Source organism: Mus caroli, chromosome 14 (assembly GCF_900094665.2).
Source record: "Mus caroli chromosome 14, CAROLI_EIJ_v1.1, whole genome shotgun sequence".
NCBI classification, from domain to species: domain Eukaryota; kingdom Metazoa; phylum Chordata; class Mammalia; order Rodentia; family Muridae; genus Mus; species Mus caroli.
Window position 1 is genome coordinate 87,409,281 of NC_034583.1, and position 26,082 is coordinate 87,435,362.

General features: G+C 34.7%; 1 long non-coding RNA gene across 1 annotated transcript; it reads right to left on the reverse strand.

The window, feature by feature from the left end:
* Positions 1-1,861: 1,861 nt before the first annotated feature.
* Positions 1,862-25,352, reverse strand: LOC110308923. Its single transcript, XR_002379638.1, has 3 exons — positions 25,301-25,352; positions 11,904-12,035; positions 1,862-1,910 (listed from the first exon to the last, which is right to left on the reverse strand). It is a non-coding gene; the product is annotated as an uncharacterized LOC110308923 (long non-coding RNA).
* Positions 25,353-26,082: the final 730 nt, after the last annotated feature.

Sequence of the window (26,082 nt, forward strand, 5' to 3'; positions counted from 1 at the left end):
TTCCATGACAAAAATAATCACATAAATCTTCTATATACAGCTTCAATTTAGTGAAATATGCAGTTTTCTGTTTTCTATTACTGTATACAGTATAAATTCTTCTGTTGGGAGACAGGTTGTGACAAATTTTCAAACAGCATCTGTATTCATACATTTGAAACATTAATTTATCCAGCAATAAAACTTTGATTTCCCAAAAGGAGAGTCGTGTTTGGAAACTAATGCCTATTTTTGAGACTTAACTGAGTTCTCAATGTTAGTCATTTTCTCATGAGTTACGTGCTCCTGCGGAAAAATATACAACTTAACAGCAAGTATAGAGAGTTAAAAGGGTCACACAAAGCATAAATCTGTATGCCTATTTTATGTATGTGTATAATTCATGTAAATAAATTTTTGACTACCTATGCTTTCCATTGTAGAAAAATGCTTTTGTTAGCAACAATATCAAAGAACCAACAAATTCTAGAATATATGTACTAAACCCAATGCTTACATATGGCTTTTTTTGAATTGATAAATACTGCTCTGGGTATAATAATGAAACTCCTGGAACAGAAGAAGTAAAGCCAATGCTTACTGAACAGTTATATGGTTTATTTCTGTGAGTAGTACAATATTTGAATGTGAGCTAGTTACATATAAAATTATTGAAGATGCGTTATAATCATTTAAATTCCCTGCTTTATAATAATGTGAAAGGCTTCTAAGTGGAGCTCCCATTTACATTTGAAAATAATGCTACAACTTTTATTCTTTACAATAAAGAAATGTATTGCATTAGTAAACATTTCATTTCAACTTAATTGTTTGCTTTTGCTTTCTTAATCTAAGTTTTTTATCTTACTCTTAAAACCTTGACACTATGTGATTATCATTTGTATTTTCAATTTAATTATTGTTTCACAAAAATAAGGCATTCAAATATGTTTATCATAATATTTTCTAATTACTAAATTTTATTGCAATTTTCTCAGAATATGACTAATGCCAGCACATCTATGACAGTAAAAAATGACCAGCTTTCTGCACTGACTCCCAATGACTGAGTTCATACTGTGTTTCCATTCTACTGTTTTCTTCAAACACTAAACAAATCATATTTGAATACATACAAGGAATAATTTAAATGATATAGAGTGCATTTTAACATTCTAAAGCTTTCTGTGCTATTTGAATAGTGACGATCAGAAATCTGTATCCATGCTGCTTTTTTAATTAAAAATGTACCCAAAGGAAAACAGTATTTAACAGTTTGTGAGCTTGCTCTCTCTAGAAATTGTACAGTGAATTGTTTGCTCATACCATAAGGTGTGCTAGTGTCTTGGGCTTTTGCTTAGCTGTCTGATCTATTTTCTTCCACTACTGCTATACTTTTGACCTAATTTAATTGACAGAGGCAGTAGTGTTCACATTGTTTTCTGACTGATTACCTGAGCAGGTATTGGGAGAAAAATGCAATCTCTCAGCCAGGGACATTCATTTTAGTCACAGAAAGGGAGTTCCACTCAGAGCAAGAACCCAAAGAAACTTCTTTGCACTGAGGCAGTGACCCTAGAGAATTCCTCAACATCCATGTTTATGAAATTCTCATTTTTAATTAATTTCTTCTTTCAAGTCAATACATTTTCATATATCATTGTCTCCAAACTGCTGTAGGGATAGAAAAATCTGAATTGATTCATGCTTGACATATGTGTTAGGTGTGCTCAGCTCTCACCTTCAATACCTGAGGAGAATGTAATATTAACATCTTGATTTAAGAACTTAACATTCATTCATCTTCAAAGAACTTTAACTTACTATAAAAATTAAGGATGAGTGAGGCTCTGCAAGTTTTGCTTTTATTTTTGCATTGGTCTTCCTTTGCTTATCTTTTCTTCTTTTTATTGAAATCTGTCTTTCAACTACTAGGAATTAGAAAGAAAACAAAGTAATTAGAAAACAAGTTGTATTTAGTATTTTTTAAAATTTAAGTTAATTACTTATACTCGTTTAAATACATTTATGATTTGTCTTCTTCCTCTATCATGAAAGAAATAATATTTCCATTGTTTGTACACAGTATATAAATAAATAAATAAAACTGTACACATTGATTATATTAGTTTGTTGTTTTGAAGGAAATCCTTGTTAATGTGTGCTTTAAGTACAACAAGCCTGTGCATAGACAGAAAAGGAGCTTTGGAGTACCATATAAAAGAGAAATCTTTTGCTAACCCTATGATGGAATTAGGTAATTGCCATTGCGGCCATGAACTCTGAAGAGGGACAACAATATTTCCATGTGTTGGAATCTCTCTACTCCAATATTTCTATAGCTGTGTGCTACTCATGTGAAGAAAAGATTCAAGATAAGATAGACATATATCCCTTGGGTTGACACAATCCTTTAGGCAACATTTTAACTCCTAGAGCTAAAGTGATGGTCTCACTCCTAGTTTTCTCTTACTCTAATAATGTGGCACCCTATTGATATAGTAATTCATTTACCAAAGCAGGAGTCCTGTTGAATAGATACAAAGAACTCAAATCCTCCTCTGAAACTGTCACCCAGATATTCAATGTGTATACTAGATATTTTCCCCACACTGCTTCACCATAAAACAACTCCTACAGTTCACTGGTTTTATTCATACATAAGTATGATATATTGTTCAAACACTGAAATTATCATTAATAAAGTTATCTTATGGATTCTAATATATTTTCCATATGTCATATCAGAAATGAAGAAAACTGCCCAGTGCTTAATGTGAAGAAGGTCATTTCTCAGACATCCTCCTGCATTAGAATACATCAGATGGATTTTTCTTGTTCACATTTACAACTCCATTTATAGGCCAGTGTCACACAATGATTGTATGATTAGGAGTATGTGAAAACAGTTTCTCATAAGCCTGGCTGAACACATCACTGTAGATCCTTGCAAGTCAAAAGTTTCCCCAGCCAAGTCATATTTTCATCCTTGATCTACCAAGCACATATACAAATGTGTTCCCTAACAGCTATCCTAATCTCTACTGGAAATTTTCTCTTAGAAATTTAATGCAAAAATCTCTTGGAAATTTTATCAAATAACTCAAAACTATAATAGATGCTAAGAAATATCCTCACTATTTTTTTTTGCTATATCTTCCTTCAAGTACATTTTGACCATTAATGCTTTATTTCCATTCTTTAAACACTTGATTCTATTTATTAGTCATAAGCACAATTCAAGTCATAATGAATTTTAATTTTAGCAGTTTATTTGACATTATTTCCTGTCTTTAAATGCTATTATTTTGCCTATCTGGCAGTTTCTCAGAAAATTAGACATAGTACTACCTGAGTACCCAGCTATGCCACTCCTGGGCATGTACCCAAAAGATGGTCCAACATATAACAAGGACACATGTTCCTCTATGTTCATGGCAGCCTTATTTATAATAACCAAGAGCTATTATAAATAATAGCCAGAAGCTATTATAAATAATAGCTGACCCAGATGAATGGGTACAGAAAACGTAGTACATTTACACAGTGGATTACTACTCAGCTATTAAAAACAATGAATTCATGAAATTCTTAGGCAAATGGATAGAACTAGAAAATATCATCCTGAGTGAGATAACCCAATCACAAAAGAAAAGACATAGCATGCACTCACTGATAAGTGGATATTAGCACCAAAGCTCAGAATAACCAAGATAACAATTCACAGCCCGCATGTAACTCAAGAAGAAGGAAGATCATGTGTGGATGCCTCAGTCCTTCTTAGAAGGGGAAACAAAATACTCAGGGGAGAAAATATGGAGACAAAGTATGGAACAGAGGCTGAAGGAAAGGCCATCCAGAGACTGCCCCACCTGGGGATCCATCCCATATACAGTCACCAAACACAGAGATTATTAGGGATGCCAAGAAGTGCTTGCTGATATAGCTGTCTCCAGAGAGGCTCTGCCAGATATGGGTGCTCTCATTGGACTGAGCATGGGGTCCCCAATGAAATAGTTAGAGAAAGGACTGAAGGAGCTGAAGGGGTTTGCAACCCCATAGGAAGAACAACAATATCAACCAATCAGACCCCCACCCAGAGCTCCTAGGGTCTAAACTACCAACCAAAGACTACACATGGAGGGACCCATGTCTCCAGTCACATATGTAACAGAGGATGGCTGTATCAGGCATCAATGAGATGAGAAGTCCTTGTTCCTGTGAAAGCTTGATGCCCCAGTGAAGGGGAATGCCAAGATGTGGACGTGGGAGAGGGTGAGTGGGTAGGGGAACACTCTCATAGAAGCAGGGGGCAGACGATGGGATAGGGGCTTTCTGGAGTGGAAACTGGGAAACAGGATAACATTTGAATTGTAAAGAAAATAACAAATTAAAAAAAAATTAAAGGTACTTTTGGAAGAGCAAGTGAGCTAGAGCTGGGTATGGGGTTTCTGATACTCTTCCTTACTTGTCTGGTTGCCAAGAGCATACCTCTCTTTGATGCCCTTTTCAGAGAAATAATTCCAAGTTTAGAAAAATTCTTGATGACTGACAATGGTCACAACAATTTTTAAGATATGACTACTTCAAACACATTTTTACAAAATACTTGTGATCTCTTCCTTAAGGATGGGTTCTATTGACTGAGAAATAATTCTCAGGATAAAGATCTAGGGAGGAAGAGTCTGGGATAAACACAATAATCTGTTGGATTCATGTGTGGCCTGAATCCATATCACAGATCACTAGACTATTAACTCCATTGTTTCCCAGATTTCCAAGCAGAAACACACATAAACCCCCTTTGCTAAAGACCCAAGTGTTTAACATCTCTGCTTTCTTCATTGCTTGGCTGTGAGCACAGGAACTCTGTGTCTGTTACTATTCCTAGGCAGCTCTTGTTGACTTCATTAGCATTCACTCAAGTTTTCCTAGGCTCCAGACCATTGATGTTTAATTGAATCTTTTAAGCTACAAAAAGCAAATCTATGCCTACCTTTCTTGTGGCCTCCCTTCCCCCAGCCTGGAACTTGCTTGCTCAAAGGTGGAGCTACCAGCTCATTCGTCCTGCCACGCCCACTGCTGGAACCTGCCTTTGCTGCCTGGAGGCACACACGTGTTTGTCCTGCTACTGGACCCTGAGTTACTTGGCGGGATATTGGGTTCCCTCCCCCTTCCTTTATAACTGAGTGTCTGGAATTAGTAAAATTGAGCCTTGAACAGAATGTATGTTGTCTTGGCTCCATTCTTTTCTTCCGCCCTGTCTAGATTCCTCTCTTTTCAGCCTGAACTGCCATTCTCAGTTGAACCGTTCGTGTTGTGGACTGCGGGCAGGCCTCAACACTTTCTGGTCATGTGTTTCCTCCATTTTTATATGTTAAGACTTAATAGTGATGTGATCAATGATAGGATATCTGCAAGATATGAAAACATCAGTGCAAAATAATAACTTCATTTGTCTTGCAAGTATTTAAAAAATATTTCCAGAAAGTCAAGACACCAATATGTCTTCCAAATACTACGCTAAATAGCGGTGTCTGTCATTGTCAGTGAAATGGCAGTTTGAATGCTCATTTTGCAATTTACTAAGAGAAGAGTTTACTTTTGTAATGAGTTTAAGAATCCCACTCTATAGAAACATAACTCGTGTTTATGGGAAAATGCAGAAATGTTTTGGCTTCTCCGACAACAAATTGCTTTCTAAAACTGGCAAGTTTCTCTTGATGACTAGAGAAATGAGTGTGAAGGAAAAGGTCTTGGAGGCTTTGTACCAGACTGTTCTTATCCTGTAATTATATGGGATTACTCTACCTTGCTATGAAGATGAACACTTAGTTGTAGACAAATGGAGAAACAATTGTAAACTAAATTCCTTTTTTTGGTAAAACAAAAAAGAAGGAAAGAAAGAAAGAAAGAAAGAAAGAAAGAAAGAAAGAAAGAAAGAAAGAAAGAAAGGAACAAAGAAAGAAAGAAAGAAAGAAAGAAAGAAAGAAAGAAAGAAAGAAAGAAANAAAGAAAGAAAGAAAGAAAGAAAGAAAGAAAGAAAGAAAGAAAGAAAGAAAGAAAGAAAGAAAGAAAGGAAGGAAGGAAGGAAGGAAGGAAAGAGAGGGGGAAGAAATTCTTTGCTTTTTAAAATCTAGATGCATGCCCGTTTTGCTCACTGATACACAATAAAAATGGGAGCAGATGACACAGCAGAGTGAGACAGAAATATTTCACAACTGTGGCCTTTTTCCCTTGCTTCTCAGCATCTGTCTCCAGAGCTTAGCTGCTCAGTCTTAAGCTGCCTATTGACTACTAAGGTCTGACAGTTACCCCTTCCCCAAAGACATAGCTTTCTTTCTTCCACTACTGATAAAATATTCTATGATTAGTTAAATGGCATGATAGATACATTGTGATAGATAAATATAAACAATTATCATCTAGCATTATTTGAAAAGACATTCAAATACACTCTCACTTGGAATATTGAGTTAAACTTTTTAAAAGCACTTTTAGAAATGATGTTTCCAAATATATTCTAACTTAGTGTGTGTGGAGTTAAACATTTTTAAAGCAATTTTGGAAAAGAGATTACAATTCTCTTTTCCTTTCCTGTGAGATTTAATAAGTTGTATTAGGCATCGTTTTTAGTGAGATACTGCTGTAGTGGCCATATAGTTAGGGAAAGGAAATAACCATAGGTATTCATGCTATAGAAGTGTTTCTTTCACAAAATACCCATGGGAGGTGTTGCAGAGACAAAGTTCAGAGGGGAGACTGAAGGCAGGACCATCCAGAGACTGCCCCACCTGGAGATCCATCACATGAACAATCACCAAACCCAGACACTATTGTGGATGCCAACAAAAGCTTGCTGGCTGATATAGCTGTCTCCTGAGAGGCTCTGCTAGTGCCTGACTAAAAAGAAGTGCATGCCCACAGCCATCCACTGGATTGAGGACAGGGTCCCCAGTGAAGGAGCTAGAGAAAGTACCCAAGGAGCTGAAGGGGTTTGTAGCCCCATAGGAGAAACAACAATATGAACTAACCAGTAACCCCAGAGCTCCCTGGGATTAAACTACCAATGAAAGAAAACACAGGGAGAGACTCATGGCTCTAGCTGCATATATAGTAGAGGATAGGCCTAGTCGGTCATCAATGGGAGGAGAGGCCCTTGGTCCTGTGATGGTTCTATGCCCAAGTATAGGGGAATGACTGAGCCAGGAAGAGGGAGTGAGTAGGTTGGGGAACAGAAGGAGGGAGAGAGGATAAGGGAATTTTTGAGGGGAAAGTAAGAAAGTGGATAACATTTGAAATGTAAATAAAGAAAATATCAAATAAAAAAATTAAAAAAGAGATAAGTGTTTCTTTCTAAATGTGTTTGAGAAAATCTAAAAACGTACAGAAGAATGGGAGGTAATAGAAATATCTGAACTGTGAAGAGCAGTTGTGGGATGAACTGGAGCAATCTGCTTGCCTGTTTCATAGGAAATGCATACAGGGTATAGAGATCTCTCCTGCATGTCTCTCACTATAAATGCCATCTGCAGTGTAGAATCTACATTACTGAATAGATGCATGTACCTAGAAACTACGTAGTGCTAGGTTACTATTTCCTGAATTAAAATCATACTTCAGTTATATATTCACCATTCATTATCTTCAATCATTGCCTAATATGTATCTCATTTATTATTTTTAATATGGAGTTTCATGTTCTGAAAAATACTTTCTTAATTTCTTTTGCCATGTAGAAGTAGCTTTGATGCTTATATGCAGGCAGTGAATGACTATAAGGTAACTGTTGTCTGGATATAGCACGGAAGCTGTACATAGAAGCTCATTGTGTTTGTGACAGCATTCATTAGTCCTGGACAAGTCCAAACCTGACCAAATGCAACATAGAAAGGGGAGTTGAATATAAGCTGTACCTTCAATGTGGTAGCTAGTTTTATGACTTGACAGAAGCTAGAGTCATTTGGGAAGAGGGAACCTCAATTGAAAAATGTCCCTACCATATCAGTCCCAGTGGCCCACCTGAGGTGCATTTTCCTCATTTGTAATTGATCTGAGTGGACCTGTCTCACAGGGACCAATGCACTACCTCCTCAGATGGTCGACGATAGCAAAACCACTCTTCTCCTTGTCCTCTGCATCAGTTCCTACTTTTTGGTTAGTTCTCTGGCTTACCCAGATGAGCAGATGACCCACTACAAGCAGACAGGTGACATAAACCCTTCCATCCTCCAATTCATTACAGTAAAGGAAACACTAAGACATCCAGAGTTATTTGGTAAATCTTAGCTGCTGGAAAGGAAAGGTTTGTTTTCCCTAAAACAACTAAAACACAACAGAGATAAGGGGACCAGTTTCTAGTGGAAGGTCACATGACAAAGAATATTTGGTCAACATGAATCACATTTTGTAGGAAAAGAAAAAAAGGCACAAAATGGATGGAGGGAAAAGGGAGTAGGTCTGGAAAGAGTTGGGGGGTGGGTGAATATGATTACAACACTTTGTACTAACTTCTCAAAGAACTAATAAGTTATTTTTTTAAAATAAACACTGTTGCACTGGGATGTTCATGTTCTGAAGTAAATATTATAAATGAAATTATTAAATTATTCAATTTGAACTAACAAGAAATGACTGGCCTAAATGTATTAAGGAATGGAGAGAATATTTCACAATCCTTAAAAGTGAAGGTCTCTCTCTCTCTCTCTCTCTCTCTCTCTCTCTCTCTCTCTCTCTCTCTCTCTCTCTCTGTGTGTGTGTGTGTGTGTGTGTGTGTGTGTGTGTCTTTCTCTCTCTCTCTGTCTCTCTCTGTATCTCTGTCTCTCTCTTTCTCTCTCCCCATCACAAACTATGGCAGTAGATTCTTATCTTGTTACTCTCTTTCATAGTCTGTTCTACTTACTTTTTTAGTGAATTTAAATATCACACTTTTAAAAACTGTTCTTTATATGACTAAATCTCATGCCATCTTTTTGTATTGGAGTTGCAACATTTTTTCTGATGTCATTGATTTCTAGAACTATTTTATGACTTTATTTTTAATTCATACATGCAATAATTCCTTAAAAATTTGTTCAAAATTTTTGCTATGTACGTATCTTTTTACTATACCAAAGTCTTTGTTTCAAGCATGTAGAATATATCAGAAAGCCACAGAAAAAATAATCTTTAAAAATTATTTTATTATTAAGATTATAGGATAACTAAACTATTTTACCCTTCATTTTCCTCCCTTCAAATGCTTCCATATTGTTCCTGCTGTGTTGCTGGCTTTCAAGTTCATGGTTTCTTTTATTCATTAATTGAGAAAACTTGTCTTAATCTGAAGCTTACACTCTTGTCAGTAGCAAAGGAGGTGACGATCAGAGGTTGCAATTTTTAGAAAACAATAAACAGGATCAATTATGAGTGGAAGAATTAAGAAATGGATTTTTCAACTGACCATCAATGGATAGGTTAAAGGACAAAGGATAAATACAAGGGGATAAGAAAACTGAAACCAGATGCCTTTTACACATAAATATTATGCATTGGAGGAAAGATGAAAAGAAAACTGATACTTGAATCAAGCTTAGAAAATGCAATATATCTTACCCATGAAGATATCTGTTGAAAAAAAACCCAATAAAGAAGCCAACTCATGATTTAAGGTGTGAGAACACAATGTCATTTGAAGAACAAGAAGGCCAAAGACAGACAATGTGACATTTGCTCACTGTGGTCATACAGAAAGTGACTGCTGACAATTAAAGGAGTGACACAAAGCTGCTTGACAACTTAAAAAAATAAGAGATCCTGTTTGCCATGCTGAAAAGTAAGAGTGAACGCCTAAGTATGAAAGCGGCAGAGTAATGGATTGTTTAATGTATGTGTATTCAGATTAGAGGTGGGAATGTCTTGGTTGAGCTTGAAACTGTGTATTATGAGAGGTCATAGGAATATGGGCATATTTTGGAGATAAACCCAAGGAAGATGAATGGCTAGTAAGTTTCCAGTGCTGCCTATAACGTACACCTGTCTCTTAGTTGCCAATACACAGTCTGAGTTTCCATGGTAACTCAGAATAGAAGTACTATTTCACATTAGAGGTTTGCAGGGACAACCTGACTGAGTTCCTTCTCTCACTAGTCTATTATATTCTTGTCCTAAATGCAGAACTTGGAAATTTATATTTTCATCTTATGAATCATTTTATTAGTAAAACATAATTTAAAAATCTAGGTCTTCCCTTTTATCCTCAAGATGATGAATAAACAAGCTCTTCAAAATAATCACTATTCTTAATTGTATCTGTTATATATAATATGCCATATTCTCATAAGCCTGTGACTCTTAGTAAGCTGTGACTGGTTTATTTTCCATAATACCTTACCAAATTTGTACCTATTACATAAGTACAAATTCACAACTATTGCACTCAAAGAAGTATAAAGACAGTGTAACTTTTAAAAAATATTTGCCTCAGACTGGATAAATAATTCAAAGTATTCTAACAGTGGTCAAATAATTGAATTGAACTTTGTCATTCAACTGTTTTAATTAATACACTCAGTCCAAAGGCTATAGTTTAGAACACATGGTCAAAGTATTTATCACTTAATCATTCTTCTGATATGATTTCTTTGGAAACATTTATTAGTGACATCATATTAAAGACCACAAATCTATATATTTTCTCACTATCATTTACCATAAGAAGCATAATTTTAATTTTGATTCCAATTCTTACTGTTTGGATAAATTCCATAATTTTTAATCATCAATTGCACGAAGCCATGGACCCTAGAAAAGAACATGCCTCTTCTACTTCAGTAAACCAAGATCATTTCTATATACATCCCAAATACTTATTCTACTACCCACAGATAAGTGAACCTCCCATTCTGTGACAAAGGACTTAATTTTTATAGCATATATAGACAATTACAGAAATCATAAAAGGTCAAAATATAGAGAACCACTCACCTTGGAGTGCCCAGCTATAACTGATACATCTATAACCCAACCCCTACATGCAATGCTTAGGGAAATACTGTAAGAGGAGAGGGTCCATGACCTGAAGTGTGCTGTCATATAATTTCTCCTATATATAATAGAGAAGCTGCATGCAAAACATTTCAAGTTTGATTATATAACAAAAGACCTGTAAAATGACATCAATAAACACAATAGGAATGGGGAAAATCGCATGGGACCTCACCCCTAAAAGCAAAGTTATGGGCCTTTGATAGGTGTTGTAAGATGGAGGATTAATTTCTCCAGATAGGAGACACCTGATGGTTTAACTTATCCCAAGAGGTCAGCCATAAACACACAGTAGCAACACTAAACTATCTCCACACATTATATTATAGTTATCTAGTTTTGATCTATCACCTATGTATATATGTATGTATGAATGTACATATATATGTATGTATCCTTCTATCATCTATTTGTCTATCTACCATCATCTATAATTTATCAGCTATTGTCTATCAAAGTATCTCTATATATTTATAAGCTATGTATATAATATATACATCTATAATACACACACATATATATGTATATTCACATTGTGGGTATAGTTAAAAAATGAGACACCTTTATTTTAGAGCGAGAGGGACATGGGAAGAATTGGAGGGAAAAATTGGAGGAAGCATGTGATGCAAATAAGTCCCCATGTATAAAATTTTCAATAAAAGAAAATTTAAAATTTTTGTTTGTTTAGTTTTCATTGTGTGTGTATTGGTGTGTATGAAAGAAGAAACATGTGTTTTTGTCTGGGTAGAAGATGGCAAGTATCTGCAATGAGTTTAAAAAAAGGAAGTAATATTATCAAAATTCCTTAATTACTGTCAAGATTTACAGTGATTAGAACATCTTTTCAAGTGTAATGCTAAGCAACCTCTTCTCCATGTTGCTTCATGAATGGTAAGCACCTTGGAGTTCATGTTTTCCATGCTCTTCTTTGTAGTTCCAGTGTGGATTTCTTTGGACCCATTTCATGCTAATCCTGAGCAGATGTTTGGAGTGCAGGTTGATGGCTTAACAGCTTCTGACATAAGCATGACCTTCATAGAATGAAAGCACACGTTATCTAATATGGTATAAGTGGCCTTTTATTTAAATTTGAGGTGGTGGTACGGAGTCAATAATCACTGAGTATGAAGCAAGCGTAATAACCCAAAGATGATGAGATGATATTTGCCCTTTATCAGAGGAAGGTTAAAACAGCTGTCAGGGTGGCATGCTGATCAGCACAACCTCAGTAATTATGCCCAATAATCATTAAGTGAAGGCAGGGAGCTAGACTCAGGGGAGAGTACCAACATTTGGCAAGACACGATGTGCTTTCACCCAGAGTCACAGAATTTGAAGTTGAAGGTGATATCAAACTGAAAATAACGCATCATAGTATGAGTATCCACACTTAGCATAATACATGTGCATAGGTGACAATGATCCACCAAACAGGCCGCGCTAAGTCCTTCTGAAAGTTAACTTCATATTCTCTCGAGAAGAATTGGAGTACCTCTAACCCCTGAAAGATAAAAAATACTGAATAAAATTTATCATGTTTTTTCATATTTTTCAACCTATCATTGACCAGGAGAAACATCATGTTATTAATATATTGAGTTACAGTGGAATACGAAAACACAGCTCCATATCATGGAAATGTGCCGCCTTTTCAATGTCTCCCTAAGTGACTTCTGTAGTTACCTAACAGATTTTAGCAAGTCCTGTTACAGACCTTGTTTTATGTGCATCTCTTATGAATATCTCTGGAGTAACAGAATGACTTAAAATGTTCACTGGTATAAATAGCCCTCTGTGTGCAGAGTTAGGTTAGAAAGACATTTCCTCTTTAAATGACATTTAGGCTGTCTCCTAGTGCCTGTGGTGTTAGAGTTAAAACCCATTTTCTCTCAATGCTCCATTGATGGATTTCAATTTTTAATATGTATTACTGACACTGTATCATTTATATCACTGACAACCTGAACTTTGATCTTTCTTAGAGAAAAATGTACAAAAATGAAAAGAGAAAGAACTCTGCTATTATACACATTTTCTGTCCTTTTCCTCACATGGTTTTGTAAAAAATAATAATATTTTAATTTATTTTTGTACCTTGTAGCCATACTAAAACCAAAATGGTAGAAATGGATGGATATACACTATTAATACACAGAAATCAGGATATCAAACATGAGCTAGTAGCACATTTTTTTTTTTGCAGAGGGATAGAATTTATTGCTGAAATACATAACTAAATAGAATTAACTTATTTTTTTAAATTTAGTTTACAATTCATGACTTCTCATTAATGTGTGTGCATATATGTTTTTGTGTGTATAAAGACTCATTAGGTGCTTCTGATAATCAAATAAAATGTTGTCCTTTACACTTTTGTTATTGTATAATTTAGTTTGACTTGATTTAATGCTGTGGAAAAACTGATGCTGTTATTTCTTCACTTCCTGCCCCGTTATTCTGTCATCTGAGATAAAAACCACCGTTTCTTAATTCCTTAAACCGTGTGCTTGGGCCCATGCTTCTCATGATAATACTTCTGAGGACTTATCCTCCAAAATGTCAATCATGATTATGTAATGTTCTTGCTTAGACTTCTCAAAGTGTACTCTACTGTTAGAAGAAAAGAAAAAGCCCTCAGCAATGAGATTTTAAAAAGCCAATAATTTGCAAGAGAGTAAGGAGAAGTATATGAGGTAGTCTACAAACTTGAAAGAAAGGAAAGAGGGAAATGATGCAATTATGTTATAGTTTCATAAATTAAAATTTATGTATAAACATATATATATATACATATATATGTGGCTACACACACACACACATATATATATATATATATATATATATATGTGTGTGTGTGTGTGTACAAAAATGTACAAAAATGAAAAGAGAAAGAACTCTGCTATTATACACATTTTCTGTCCTTTTCCTCACATATATATATATGTGTGTGTGTATATATATATATATATATATATATATATATATATATATATCACCTCCTGATTCTCTCTATAGGAATCCAGAGACAACGATGACGCCATGCTGAACATCCCTTGTGAGGTTGTAATCAGGATGCAGGCAAAGGCAGCACCCAGCTCAATTCTTACCTATGAATGAAGTAATTTACCTATGTGGTTGTTGGAAGCAAGTTCCTTGGGGATTGAATTCTTTGTGGTTGATGGCCAAATGCTGAAATGATATTTGCTGCAAAGTTTTCACTACCACACACACCTCATGACAACACTTTGGTTTTTTTTTTTCTTTCTTGTTGTTGTTGTTGCTATTTATTTTAGCAATATGTGCATAGGGGAAGCACCTGACACCTGAGGCAGTGGAACAATACAGAAGCCAGTTTCTGTACAGCCTCATTTTACATGGCAAACCCATCACTTTCACTCTGTTCTTTTGGATAGCAGCAAGTCCCTAAGCTGATCCTACTCAAGCAGAGAAAATTCCTTATGGTGAATTTTGTAATGAAACCATTTTGAAACCACCTGCCCTAATCACTCTTTCACAACAATTAACAGACTCCCTAGAAAACAGAAGGAACTCAACAATCGTTGTTGTATATGTGTATGAAAAACTGGAAACAAAACATAGCTATTATTTCTCAAAAGAGAACTCAGAAAATCAGCTTCTCCCCCTCTTCATCAATGAAAAATATTCTTACGTCACTGTTTCCCATCTTCTGTATTTGGTGCTAATATTGCCATTCAGCCACATCCAGGGCTGTGGGTTTTCTTGTTGCTATAAAACAAAACAGAAGCAAAAACAAAAACAAACGTCTCATTTTTTTCCGAGGTAGTTATTCAGACTCCTCCTGGAATGCAATTTCTTGGAATGGAGGTTTGTTTACTACTTTGAGGCTCCTGCCAGCAAACCATATTCTCAGGTTGAGCAACTGGGAGCAATATGTTGGAGGGCATGTGGCAGATTCCATAGCTATTTATTTTTTAATTTAATCAGTCTTGAAAATTCTCAGATTGATTCCTCTGAGAAAAAAAGTGCTCAAAATTTGCAAAACAGTTGCCAACTCTTAAAAGAGTAGATTAGTGTTAATGACAAGAACAGTGGGGAAGGGCGCACAAGAGCCACCTGGAGGAGGCAGATGTGGGCACCCGACATGGCTGCTGCTTTTGCCTTCAGAGAGCTGGTGGTGCCACATTAGCGGCTGATGAAGATTTGCCCTCCTGGATAAAGCTCCAATACAAGCAATCATTTTATAAAACATATTGGAAAATGTGCTAGGTAATGAATAAAACTAGGTGCCATGTTGCAAACTGACTTAAACGGAAATGCACACATTTCTAATTAGGTTACATGCATTTCCTCTAGTACTGTTTGAATATGAGAAATACCCCTCTACTTCTTGTGTGTTATTTCTAGATGCTACATACTGAAATACATTGAGAAAGAGGAGTGACTATACAGATCTTTCTGGGTACAGGAAACTAGCTCATCACCAAAGTCCTTATGTCCCTTTACTTTGTCCTTTAAAATGTCAACATATATTTGCAAACTTATGTTTTTATTCTTCACATATAAATTATTATGTTACTCATTAGTTCAGATGATCAACTGTTTTCTCTTATGTTCTTTTTTCCATTTAATTACTATTTCATTATCTCATCTATGTCTCTATTAAACAAGCAGTATGATTTGTTGGATACATACTCCTTAATATCCACTGGCAAAATAAATGATACATTCCGTGTTCATAAATTTTGTGGCTCATAACTTTTAAAATATTTTTTTAATTTACTGATATTTAAAGAAATATTTTAAGAGTATCTTGTATTTGTCTTGAGGTAGATTGATTTCCCGTTTTATGAGAAACTCTCATAGTGATTTCCAAAGTGGCTGTACAAGTTTGTGCTCCCACCAACATGGGAGAAATATACCCCGTTCTTCAAATTCTAGACAACATGAGCTGTCACTAGTGGTTTTATACTTAGTCATTCTGAGGGTCTACCATGGAAATCTCAAAGTTGTTCTGATTTGCATTTTCCTGATTGCTAAGGATGTTAAACATTTCTTTAAGTGTTTCTCGGCTATTTAATATTCCTCTGTAAGAATTCTCTGTTTAGGTCTGGACCCCACTTATTAATTGGTTGTTTAATGTCTAGTTTCTCGAGTACTTTATATACTTTGGATATCAGTCCTTTGTCACATGTAGAGTTGGAAAACAAAACAAAACAAAACAACTTTTCCCATTCTATAGGTTGTGGCTTGTCCTATTGATGGTATCCTTTGCATAGATTTAGGAAAAAAAATCATTCTGAATGAGGTAACTTGGACTGGGAAACACAAACATGTTATGTGCTCACCTAGAAGTGGGTATTAGCTGTAAACAATAACCATGCTACAATGCACCGACCCAGAGAGGTTGATTAGCAGGGAGGGCTTAAGGAGAGACACAAAAATTTTCTTGGGAATGGGAAATGAGTGTTGGGGGGGGGGTACAAGGGAAAGGAAAGGGAAGGAAAACTGCAGTCAGAGTGTAATGTATGAGAAAAGAATGAATATAAAGAAAAACAGAGTGTATTTATACTCAGTATCAGGAAATATGTTTGCACACAGCTACATTGAAAGAATATGAAGGCATGTGTTCCACAGAAAGTGTGAAGGTCTGATGACAGTTTCAGGAATTAGTTCTTGACTTCCAATTTGAGGCAGTCTATCTTCTTTCTACATCTTTGCTACAGACTAGCTTGTCCATGAGCTTCTGAGTGATCCTCCCGCCACATGGTTGTTGAGGATCTAAACTGATCTTCATGTTCACATAAAGTCTCTTCCTACTACACCATTGTAAAGGATCAGTAATTTTTTGTTAGCATACCAAGTAGCAGATTTTCTTGTCATAGTTTAATAAAATCTTATCTTAAGTCATTAATAACAATTGACATGTAGAAACAAGAAACTAAAATTGTCATCATCAAAGGACACCATTACTCCAGTGACAAGGGGGCTACAGAATAAGAAAGTAATCACTTTCTTGTTCTGTATACATATACTTATTTATATATGTATATATCCTATTCATATGTATATATACATCACTTTCTTATTCTGTATATATTTTTCATACATATATGTATATCTATCATGTATATATATGATAGAGGGTTAGTATCTAAAATATACAAATATCTCAAAATGACAAACACCAAAAAAAAATTCAATTAAAATTGTGTCACAGAACTTAACAAAAAGTTCTTAAAAGAAAATAAATAACTAAAATAAAGTTTATTAATATTCTTAGCATTCAGGGAAAGTAAATTATAACTACTTTGAGATGTCATCTCACCTTTACAGAATAGCTAAGATTAAAACAAAAAGAACAACAACGGTTGTGAGGAAAGGAGAAAGATTGTTGGCTAAGGATGGGACAACAAACTGAGGCAGATGTTACAGAAATCACTGTGGAGAATACTGAAAAAATATAAAAATATATCTAAAATATCTTCCAGCCATACCACTCCTGTATATATACCCCAAAGTATCTATATCTCACTATGGAGATGCTTAACAATTCCTGTTCATTATAGTTTGATTTCTAGTAGCAAAGAAATGGAAACTGCTTAGATGTCAATTAGCTGATGAATATATAATGTGGATGTGGTATATATTGAAATGGGATAGTCCTCAGCTATAAAGAAAAATGAAATTATAAAGTTCACAGGTAAATAGCTAGAGTTGTAAGCAATTATTCTGAGGAAGGCGAGAAATGCCCCAAATATTTATTTCTATGGATGTCTACTATATAAAATATGTTTTTGAAGTATTATCAAGACTTTCAGTCTAGTGGTATGCAATTACATCAAATTACTATTACTAGATAGTCAACAAATGCCACTAAGAATCCATTTTGTGAAAAAAATATGTTATTCAGCATTATTCCCTACTAACAATGATTGATTTCAGAATTGTTAAATTCAGGCTTCTTCAAATTGTAAAAAGTTTTCATCATGGTGTGCACAAGTATTAACAAATGTTTGTGAGCATGAAATTCAGCTCTCTGTGTTCCTTGGTCATTCAGAACTTGTATTTTTCTGTGGCTTACCTATGAAAAATAATTGGTTCTTTGTCACTTACCTGTGAAGATTTTATTTGCTCTTAGAATGTGTACTACCTCCTTTAGTGAACTTTTCTGCTGAGAAGGGATATGACTTACTAAAGCTGTTGTCAGAATAAGACATACATTTCCTATTACTCCCGATACTCGTATGAATCTAGAATTAAAATTTTATACACGAATAAACATAAAATGTAAGCATATAAATGAAGGTGTCAGTGTTGGGTGTCTCCATAGTATGCTTCAGTTGCACCTTTCTTGGTGATTTCCACAGGCGATAGCAAAGAACTTTTACTTTGTATGAAATATAGTTATTGTTTAAATTTATCAGTCTTCTCAATTAACAGAAATACAACTACTAAATATGAAATTTACAAGTTTAATTCTGTTTGGACCTTTATTTGTATGAGATGCTAGATATCAAAATCACTTCATTACTATAAACACATATACATGTATTACAATAGTTTAAAGTCAAAAAACAAAACCTTAAATAATTACAAGTGAAGATTTTTTCAGGTAAAACTTTTAGACAATGTTTCAGTAGTATACCACTGTGTTTACCAATTTTACAGATTGCATGAAATAAAATATAAATTTAATTATATTAGTTAATGATTCCATAATGTACTATTATTCTATTAATTACCCACCACATTATCCACAATGTACAATTTGAAGTTACTTGTGTCAATAGCCATACTAACCCATTACAGAATTCTAAAACACTTCATTCAGAAATGGATAGAGGTGTGGCTGGTAACTACATCTCTCCTAAGATCTTCAATATGAATGAAGCATCAGTAAATGAGTTACATTTATGGTTTCAGGAACAAATACTTGGAGTTAAATCTAATTTGTTATATTATCACATCCATTGGATTTAGGTTTAAAGTAAAGAGTTCACAGCGATAGAAATTGAAGTGACAAAAAATAATTTCTTCCTTGTGTTTAGATTCACTAGTAGTGACTTGGCCAAATAACCACATGGTGGAGATGTTGTAGTGGGAATTCAAGTCAAATGGCTTGTTGTAATAGAGGACACATAAGGTTACTTCCAAATTCTAGAATCTGGATTTATGTCAAGAATGTACAGGTTAGGGGATGAATCAAATCTATCATTAATGTACTGATCAAATTTCTGTATCTCAAATTTTTGTTCTTAATTTAATTAAACTTTTCTGTACTGAATATATTTGAGGTAGAAATTTTTCATGTTGAACAGTGGCTTATTTTTTAAAATTATATGCACCTGTAGTTTATAGGTATCTGGCATACAGAAGCTGTAGAATCAGCATAAATAGAGTACTTTCATTTTACAAATGTATAAAAATACATAAGCCTAAAAAAGTCTTGGAGATAAATATTACAGAGAACACAATAACCCAAAAATGGGTCAGCACAAACTATCCAATTGATTAGATGCTTGCAGAAAACCACAGCAAATGGCAAAATCAATTCACCAATCAGCTTTGCAGTGTTTTATTCTAAACCCAGCCAGCTGGGCAATTAGGCATATACTTGGTGTTTTTATGTGTTTCATTGAAGAAAGCATCATTTTCCTTGGGAAGCAGATGGTTAGGAACTATAGATTGGTCAAAGTTCACTAAGGTCACTCTCCTTCAAACAGTAAATTGACATGGTAGAATATGTTAGCTTGGGTCTTCAGAATGAATCACAACTGAGAAAGAAGACTTTGTGAGTTGATATTTTTTTTTATCCTATTGAGAGATTTTTTTTTAATCCACAAATACAGAAATCTCTCAATTGCATCTCTCATTAATGAAACGAGCCCCTATTATTATTTACACACTGTTCCACATCTTTTGTTGCTTTGTTTAGGTAATTAATTTGTGTTCCCTTTTATAATAAAATCATATGACTGTCTTAGGCTTTGTTTTTAAAATGAAGAAATTGCAGCTTTGTGCAATATTTGAGAATACTAGACTTCAGAAAAGTTTTATTTGGAGTTCAAATTTTATCACCTGAGCTAAATTATCCAGTATCAAAGTTTCCATAAGAGTATTTAAGACATAAGATGATACAATTTTAGAATACAAAGTGAAATAGAAGATCATTTGTTTCAATCAATTTTCATATATGTAAAGGCTCTTTACCCTGAGTTTTCAATGCTTAAGACAGCATCAAAAATAGAACTAAAAATATCCCAGCAGATCCTCAAGTTAGCTTGTACAACTTTATCCAGACACAAGATTAACTGACCCACTTGTAGTAGCCACATCTCATTGAAGAAGATCAACCCCAAGTGGTAATTTTTTAATAATGCTATGAAATGGACTTTAAAAAAATTTTTAGTCAATTATGTTTGAAACATCATCTTAGTATCCGTTAAATAATCATCAAATATATAATAAAGCCATCCTTTTGTAGAGTTTAATGAAGCCCTTTTATAGAAATTCAATTTTGACTCTGTTTGTGTAGTTGCTGAAGCAAAATAGCTAGAACATACAGTGCATTGTGGAGAAGAAATTAAGGCAGGAGCATGAACCAGCAGGCTGGATTGCTTTCACAGTTAAGAGGCAGAGAGGTATGAATTATTTTGCTTCCTTAACTTCATTCTCTTTATTTAGTATTAGACTCCAAACCATGAAAGATGCCACCTACATTTAGAGCAGGTTTTTCCATTTAATATATAGAATCTAAAATTACTCCCCCATACAAGTGCCCAGGGCCATTGTGTTTTTGACAAATCTAAGTCCTATTTAGCATCACAATAAAAATAAGTAAATGGTTCATTTACCTTTGACATAATAGAGATCCCAGGCAAAGTTGAATTCGTCCTATCTGATATAGTCTAGTAATATGTAACTGCAGTTTAATTTATTCTTTGAAATATATAAAATAAGAATGGCTGGAAAGAAGGATATTTTGTGAAAAATATAAAGGACATCATTCAATTTCAGATGATACAGTTTCAGAAATATAATATTAAAAGCTATATTTCTTGCCTTCTACTCATCTTTGGTGTGCTTGTTCATTTGTTTCTAGATCTAGAAATAAACCTAGACACCTATTGACACATGATTTTTGATAAAGAAGGTAAAAACCATACAATGGAAAATTGAAAACATCATCAACAAATGCTGCTGTACTATCTGGATGTCTACGTGTAAAAGAATGAAAATAGATCCATACTCATCATCCTGCACAAAACTCAAGTACAATTGGATCAAGTATCTAAACAAAAATTCAGGTACACTAAATCTCATAAAAAAGAAAATGGGAAATACTCTTGAACTCATTGGTACAGGAGACAAGTTCATGAACAAAACACCAATAGCTCAGACTTTAAGATCAATGATTGATAAATGGGACCTCATGAAACTGCAAATCTTATATAAGGCAAAAGACACTGTCAATAGGACAGATTGGTAGCTCACAGATTGGAAAGGGATCTTCACCAAACCTACATCAGACAGAGAGCTAATATCGAAAATTTTCAAAAAAAAAAAAAAAAGAAACTCAAGAAGTTAAACACCAACAACCCAAATAACCCAATTAAAAAATAGGGAGCAGATGAAAACAGAATTCTCAATGGAGGAATCTCCAGTGGCCAAGGTAAACGTAGTGTTTAGTCTTTATTATTAGAGAAATACAAATCAAACAACTATGAGGTTCCATCTCACACACATCAGTATGGTTAAGATAAAAAACAAAACAAAACAAAAACCAAAAAAAAAAAAAACCCAACAAAACAAAACAAAAAAATCAAAAGTTGAGTTGATAACACAAGCTGGCTAAGATGTAGAGCAAGAGGAACACTTTGTCATTGCTGGTGGAAGTGCAAACTTGTACAACAACTTTAGAAATTAATTTGACAGTTTCATAGACAACTTCGAATAGATACCTTAAGGCCTACCTATACAACTCCTGGACATATACCCCAAAGATACTCCATCATCACACAAAGATACTTTCTCAACTATGTTCATAGCATCTATATTTGTAATAGCGAAAAACTGGAAACAACCTAGATGATTCTCAGCTGAAGAACGGATAAAGGAAATGTGGCTCATCTACACAATGGACTACTATTCAGCTATTAAAAACTAAGACAGTATGAATTTTTCAGGCAAATGCATGGCTCTTGAGAGTATCATCTTGAGTGATACTCAACAGCTGAGCCATCTCTCCAGCCCAAAAAGGCCACCTCTTATATCCAGGAAGAAAACCCAGTGGATTAACAGAAACACCAGCTCACCCCCAAAGAATTTTCAACCCAAAATTTGTCCTGCCTACAAGTAATGTAGACAAGTGGAATGGAGAAGAGTCTGAGGGAATGGCCAACAAATCACCCAGCCCAACTTTAGAACCATGCTATGGACAAGTACCAATCCCTAACACTGTTAATGATAGTCTATTATGCTTGAAAGCTGTCCTCTGAGAGGGTCCACCAAGCAGCTGACTCATATAGATACAGGTACCCACAGTCAAACAGTGGATGGGGCTTAGGGCCTGTTATGAAAGAATAAGAGGAAGGATTGTGGCCCACAAAGGGGATAGGAACTCCACAAGAATACCAACAGAGTCAGCTAACCTGGATCCTTGGGGGTTTCAGAGTTTGAACCACCAACCAAAGAATATACAGAGGCTGGACCTAGAGCTTTCTGCTCATATGTAGCAGATTTGTAACTTGACCATCATGTGGGTCCTAAACAACTAGAACACGCACTATCCCCAAAGCTGCTGCCTTTATATATCAAAGGCTCTCCTAGCTAGGCTACCTTGTCCGGACTGAGTGGGAAAGGAAGTGCCTTGTAAAGGCTTGAAGTGTATGAGTTGGGGGATATCCAATGGGACCCTTCACTTGCTCAGAGGAGAAAAGAAGGGGGAATGAGGGAAAGATTGTGGGAGGGAGTGACCAGAAGAGGGGGCAGTGAACAAGATTTAAAGTGAATAAGTAGAAAAATATAATTAATTCTTTTAAAAACGAAAAGAACATTAGTTTTACCAAATAGAACTGGGCAGTTTGGACATGGTCTCCTGCTGAGAGGGATGATTAACAAGGCAATGAGTTGCCTAAGAAAATATTACTGTTTGCAGTATGTTACTGTAAAGGGAATGCTGGCTATATAATAGGAAAGTGAGTCGAAAATAATTTTAAAATATTACATTTGTTGTATAAAATTAGAGATATCTATGTACTTTTACAGCACTGTAAGGCTCTGCTTTTCACTGTGATTAAATAAAATGGATTTACTGGGAAAAAACATTATGTTATTGTGTTATTTTAGTTGAATCAAAACGTTTGCTTATTTGCAAGCATTTGTGCTACATTAAACACAAAGCTCAAATGAAAAATACAAAATACTTCTTTTCCCCAGAAATGTATAGTATACAAATAACTTGAGGGCTGGAGAGAGGAGCAGGAGCCAGGATTACTTACTGGTCTTTAAGAGGACTTGAATTTTGTCCTGAGCACACATATTCTGTCACTTACAGTTATTTGTCATTGCTGATGCAGGAAGACACAATGTGTCTGCCCTCCAAAAGTCTGTGCATACATACACATACCCATGGTCAGACAGACACATACACATAATTAATAATAATTAGAAAACTTTAAAGTAACTTAATATTCAGTGAATTAAGTAAGCTAGTATGTTTTTTTCTGAAAATGTCTTACATATTTGATTAATAGAATATTTAACATCTATTATCTATTAAAACATCATTTAATGTACAAACAATATTCATAAATTTGTTAGCTAAACATAAGCCTTTAATAATCACAAACATTTTTTTGAGACAACATATGACTATACAGCTTGGACTATCTCTGAACTTGCTTTCTAGATGAAGCTGGCCTTGAACATGCACCAATGCTTCAGGCTCTATCCTTAAGTGAATTTTCCTAAAACAAGAGAAATTCATTTATTTTACTCTTTTAGTTGCTCCTTCCTCAATCCAACATGACAGATAAACTTTGAAAATGACACTTCTCACTTCTAAATTAACAGAAAGTCAGTCTCCTACATTCCAAGAAAGGACTTTTTATTAGATATTTTCTTCATTTACATTTCAAATGATATCCCCAAAGCCCCCATACCCTTCTGCCACCCTGTCCCCCAACCCACTGACTCCTGCTTCCTTGCTCTTGCATTCTCCTGCACTGGGGCATATAATCTTCACAAGACCAAGGGCCTCTCCTCCCATTGATGACCAACTAGGCCATCCTTTGCTACATATGCAACTAGAGACACAGCTCTGGGGGGTACTGGTTAGTTCATACTATTTCACATTTTTATATGGTATGGTCCTAGAAACTGCCAGCTTATAGTTTGACCAACAAAGCCATGATGAAGAGAGCTGATCCTTTATTTACTTGTTTGTTCGTTTGTCTGAGACATCATTTCTCTGTGTAAGCTTGGCTCTCCTAGAACTCACTCTGTAGAACAGGCTGGCCTCCATCTCATAGAGATTTGCCTGCCTCTGCTTCCCAACAACTGAGATAAAATTCATACTCCAAATTACAAAAAAAGTAGGTCTTAATGACCAAGGGATATTTTTGTCAGGTAACATCAACAGAAGTCTAATTTGCATGACATGTATTTCTATTTGAGGAAACCTCATCTAAGCTACTTTGTTTCAATACACAGAATAATTTTACATATAACTTTATTTTACATATAATACTATACATATAATTCACATAGAAAATTATTATTTTATTAATACCTTTAAACTTCTATACTACCCAACAATATCCATGTGTATTATTCAAAACAATACAAAATAGGCTCTTAGTAAACAAAATTTTCAGGGTTGTTCCTAATATTATTTTAATAAAGTTTTTCTGTAGTTGGATATTTAAATACTTTATCCTAATAGCTGTCTTTTCTCACATATTTGATTCTGATGGTTACTCTCCTGCCTAATAGTCAATGAGAGAAAAACACATCCTTCATGTTGAAATTGACCAATTCTCTAACAAATATCAGAAAAGTCCTCTGTTCTTATTCAAGCAAAGAATAGTTCTCAGCACCTGTTTCTCCTTTTGTATTATCACAGAGCAACCCTCCTGATTCATCAAATTTTTATATTTACCAATTACATTGATTCATCAAATATTAGTATTTACCAATTACATTGAGTTTTGTTTTAATCCTTTCCTTTATCATTTGGCTACGGGTATCTAAAATATAACTTTATTTTGCCTTTTATTTGTACTTTCTCATAATTTGTTCCTTTTAAAAATACCTGGCTTCTGATAACTCAGGTCCAGTATTTCCCTCCTTGTTTAGAAAGAGATAATCGGGTTTGGTAACAAGTTTGCCAGTTAACATGACATAAAAGGCTGTTCACATCATTCCATAGTTACCTCATAATGATCACATAGGCTAGTGTATGTGATGTTTCAGTCATGCTGAATTAAAATTCTAGATTTTTCTCAGGTATATTATTGTCTTAAATGTAAAATATACAAATAAACCTTTTTTTATTTTCATTCTTCTATGTGAGAATGATTTCATAACTGGTTTTATATGGTATCAGAGAGAAAAAAATGGCTGAAATTTTAGAGTTTTACTCCCTGGAGATCCTACAGTATAAGTTGGTTAATGTGCTTCAAGAAGAGATGGAGTGAAAGCTTGACCACATATTGCAATTGTGAAGCAGCAAGCAGCTGAGTTCACAGTCAACTGAACACAAAACAAGGATTTCAAAGATCCGAAGACTTCCTAGATAGAAGTGTTGCCATGGGATGAACAAATCGATACGAGAGATGAATCCCACTTGTGCTACCACAAGCACAATGGTCCTGGACCATTTCCTGAGATATGGTAGAAGAAAGCAATTGGCATGTTTCAATGCTGAATAGTAATATTTAAACATCTTCTATCTCAAAAGATTTTCAAAATCTAACAGATGAGAATTCTGTTATGAGTGCATGTAGAACTATTGTCCTAATTTTGTTTTGTTCTTATTGACATTTAAATCACTTTTTATTTATTTATTTATTTATTTATTTATTTTTTTTTTGT